Source organism: Uranotaenia lowii, chromosome 2 (genome assembly GCF_029784155.1).
Source record: "Uranotaenia lowii strain MFRU-FL chromosome 2, ASM2978415v1, whole genome shotgun sequence".
Lineage (NCBI taxonomy): Eukaryota > Metazoa > Arthropoda > Insecta > Diptera > Culicidae > Uranotaenia > Uranotaenia lowii.
The window spans coordinates 360,063,648-360,068,149 of record NC_073692.1 but is presented as its reverse complement, the minus strand read 5'-3'; the positions used below and the strand labels follow the sequence as shown (position 1 = coordinate 360,068,149).

The 4,502-nt window shown below is 37.6% G+C and overlaps 1 long non-coding RNA gene across 1 annotated transcript; it reads right to left on the bottom strand.

The window, feature by feature from the left end:
• Positions 1-1,059: 1,059 nt before the first annotated feature.
• Positions 1,060-2,166, bottom strand: LOC129746852 (uncharacterized). The gene is made up of 3 exons (XR_008737386.1): positions 1,902-2,166; positions 1,381-1,837; positions 1,060-1,187 (listed from the first exon to the last, which is right to left on the bottom strand). It is a non-coding gene; the product is annotated as an uncharacterized LOC129746852 (long non-coding RNA).
• Positions 2,167-4,502: the final 2,336 nt, after the last annotated feature.

The following is a 4,502-nucleotide window of genomic DNA, read 5'->3' as shown; positions in this document are numbered from 1 at the left end:
TGTTGATGCTTTTTTGAAAATTAAGACAATTCAGGACATTTTACAGACCATATTTTAAAAATCAGGAGATTTCAAGAGTTTTTGAAAAATCAGGACAGTCTCTCGAAAAACAGGACAAATCCCGTTAAATCAGGACACCTGGCATCTCTGCTTAGTCAGACCGCAACAGGGATGCCAGCTGGTTTCGTCAAATATCAGAACAACACGAAGCTTGAAATATGATTCATGGAAATCTTCTTAGATTGCATAAATAAAGGCGCAATACAGATGCTGTAAACGCCTTGATTTATGTAACAGAAGTACGCAGCTTTTTGGCTGACCAGTGGTTCGTATCGAAAAGCACGATTTTAATATCATCAAAACCGAAAATAACCATCGGTTATATGGGTTTAAATATTTTATTACAGATTTGATCGATTTTCTGATAGTTCAACTAGTGAAACTCAGGATATTTTATAAACCAATTTTCAAAAATCAAGACAATTGGAGTTTTTGAAAAATCTAGCGTAACATTTCAAAAGGGCGAAACTGCCAAATGTAAACAAATCGAGTTAACAGTCATTCCGAATGCACGCGGTTGCACTTTACCTATCAAACGCGGTTTGATCTTAAAATTACTGAAAACTTTCAAAAAATTGATAAAATTCAATTGGGCGAAACTTCCTGTTGATGCATTTTCGTTGGAACGTGAAGTTACGCCTATTCAAAATGGAGTGAATTTTTCTATTCGTGTACACGGTAAACAAAGTTACTCTGTTCTGTATAAAAATCGATACAGATTCGAGAAAAGTGTCTCCACTTAGTTTTATGTTTGGGCGCTTTACACAGAGCGTGAGCAAAAAGCTTTTACACATTCGAAAGCTTTCAGCCAGTTAGTCAATTCTGTATATTTTGACATGGGGATGCCCATGCATTTTCAAGATCTCTTCAGAAAAGTAAAAATAAATAAAATTTCGTCAAAAAAACAAAAAAATAAATTTATTTGCGTCGCATTCAAATCTTTATTGACTATTTATGACTGCATGGTCATCACTGACACCGGCAAGATATCGGAATATTGTTTTTATTTATTTTTAATTTTACTTCGGTTGCAAAATTAATACCTATCACGGCTCAACCAACATGGAACATCGACATCCGGTACTGATTCACGTCTATGCTGCCCATCTCATAGGGGAACGAAGAATCTGTAAAGAGAATTTAATTAAATTTTTCTTAAAGCACGCAAATTAGTTAGAATTGTAACGAACTAATTATTTAAAAAAAAACAGCACTATTTGAATTGAAATTTTAACAAAAACTCTAAAATTTTGTTACACTGTAATCTTAAATTTTGTCTTATTGGAAATCAAAATTATCCACTTAAGTTTCTTGAGATACCTTTTAGAATGAAACGGCTGTTCCCTCAAGCTTTTGGTAGAACTTTTTGATGCAATCTACCGAAGGTTCAACCGGATAGGCTCCGAGAATTTTTCCAGTCAGATCCACTATCTCATGGTCCAGGTTCGCACTTTCAAACGATCGTGCTAAAGTTAAAAAAAAAAAATGAGGAGAATCTATATAAATAAAAGCATAATAATTACCTTTTGGAAAATTTCGATTGAAATCCTCTTTTCCTGTCCTAAAAGCTTCTGCTGTCAGCGGATTTCATTGTTGTTGACTCTTTTTTTGAACAGCTCCTCCTGGATGTATTCTTCGAGATTGTAGAGTTCGACTCGAACCACCATTTTACTGTACGGTTTCGGCCGTCCACTTTTTCCAGCACCGGTTCCTGCGACTTCGGACCGTCGCATATTTTCCAATGTCGTTGAACACCCAGGTTCTCCCAGCGGATGTACTAAAAATATAGCAGATAGTTTCGAATAATTCAATTATTGCCTTCAACATTTGATTTATCTCACTGAATCAACGGAAGCAGCCGACGTCTAGCGGCAGCTCAAGTAAAACGGGATAACCTTATCTTGCACTTCCTTTCTTGTATTCGGATGCATATGGAACAGCTCCGGGGTAAATTTTTCTTCTTCCAAATCAATAATATCTGAGCACTACATGAAAATAATAAAGAAAATTAAACAGTTCGAAGAAATTATAGATCTACTCACCAGTTTCCGAAGCTTAGACGAAGGGAAGCTACATATTCAGCTAACAAAACTAAAAAAAATTGACTTGTTATCAATTTACAGTCCCTTTTAAGAAAAAATGGTTGGATAGTTCCTCCATAACCATCCAAAAGTTAAAATATTTTTTTCTTTTTTTCACTTAGACATCCCTTTGAATGGATTCCAACAACAGCAACATTTTATACAGAGATGAATAATCGAATTTTAGTTCACATCTGCATATTGACTACCTAAAACAACTCAGATTTGAATCGGAGTTATACAAATTTTGAACAACAACGGATTAGACAAAATGAAAGTGTAATTGCAATACATTTTATGCATAACTCAATTTTTCCGTGTAGAGCCAAAAGGCGTAACTGAGTTGACCGTGTGTGACAAAACGGCCTAATTAGTTTTTGCGTGTAGGATGAATGGGCGTAACTTCAAAACCAAAACAAAAACGGCCGATCAATTGGGCGAAACTTGCAGGCGTAACTGAAATCAAAAACAATAATAGGGCGAAACTCGAAAATCTCTGAAATTACGTGAAAAAAGTTAAAGTTCTTGATAACCATCCAACAATAAGTGAATATGATGCACATTTTTTGATTTTGTTGAACAAAAAGTGGTCGATTTTATAAATAGGATTTGAATAGGTGTTTCGAATTTTCAAACGCGTTTTTCTCGTTTCTAGCTAACTGCTAGTTTCGCCCTTTTTAAATGTTACGCTAGAAATCAGGACGGTCTTTCGAAAATCAGGACAAATCCTGACAAACCAGGATACCTGGCACCTTTGAACCGCAACAACAACAATTTAAAACAGAGTAAATTTATTTTCTTCACAAAGTTCATAAACGGATTCAAGTTTTAGCGTGTACGCGCATCGGATGTTTTTTTTCTACGCGTGAAAAATTTGAATTTTGAAAATCGATTTTAGCCGGAAATACGTTTTTATTCGGAAGTATCGTGAAAAAATCAGTGTCGATAAAGTTTTTAAAGTGTTTTACCATTATTTGATCCCGGAAAAATCAAATAGAAGATCGTGAACCGAAAAAGAAAGGCGATAGGACGCTAGTGAAAAGTGAGGTTATCACAAACGATGGAGGGTGGACAGGATCCCCCTGATCCGCCAGGAACAAGCAGGAGCCCAGGAAACAGCCATGAACAACAGCCGAAAGAAACAGAATATGAGGAGATTTTTTATACCGCTACTGACTCCGCACCTTACCGCGTCTATTTTGAACCCGCCGACAAAGCTTCCGGAAAATTAAATAAATTTGCTCTCGGATGTACACTCAAAAAAATGGAAAGCTTCAAAAATTTTATTACTGACATGAAATATGTTAGTCAAAGGAAGATAATCGTTTTTTTGAGCAGCTACGTGAAAGCGAATAAACTGATTGAGCAGATCAAAAAGGATGGATTGGGATATAAGGCTTATATCCCCAGACACCTGATTTGTATAACAGGTGTAATAGCAGGAATCCCGACCGACATTGACCTGGAAGAAATCAAGGGTGACATAGAGTGTGATGTCCCAATCCTAAGTATCAACAGGATGTTCAGAGGTAAGGAGAAAGAACCTATTAACCGCGTGCGTATCACCTTCAGATCACAGCAATTACCGGAGACTGTGAAACTCTTTTGTTGCTCCGCCAAAATCCGACCATTCACCCCATCAATCATCTTGTGCGGCAAATGTCTTCGATTCGGGCACAAAACGACCAATTGCAAAGGAGCAAAACGTTGTGAAATTTGTTCGGAACGCCACGAGGAGGAAGAACAGTTTATTAATTGTCAGAAACTTCAAAAGTGCGCTCATTGTCGAAGCAACGAACATACATCTCTGGATAACAACTGCCCTGAAAGGAAAAGGCAGCAAGACATAAAGGTTCTCATGTCGAAGCGAAACTGGACATACACAGAGGCCAAGGAACAGGTATCCACATCGTATCGTAATCCTTTTGCACCACTTATGAACGCGGAAGAGTTCCCTACACCGATGGAAAGTTTCGCCAAGGTGACGCGAGGAAACTTTGCCAGGAAAGACGCCATGAGAGAAGCTTGGATCAAAACCAACGAAGAGCGCCAGGAAATTCAGCCAGCCGTAAAACTACACAAGGATCAACCGAAGCAAATAAATAAAATTTTTAAAAGGGCCAGAATGGAAGATTCTCGCTCTAAGCCAGAAGCCAGATCTACTTTCGAGGAACGAGAAGAAATAATTGCGCCAGTACCCGGAAGCAGCCGTGGTGCAGCACTCAACAACCCACGGAAGGTCCAAGTAGAGGAAAAATGGGAAAATGCGGTAAGACAAGCACAATTAAATTTAGATCGTAATTACCAGGAAAGGATGATGTCTTTCTATTCCGAATTTATACATCTTTTGGGACCACAAGA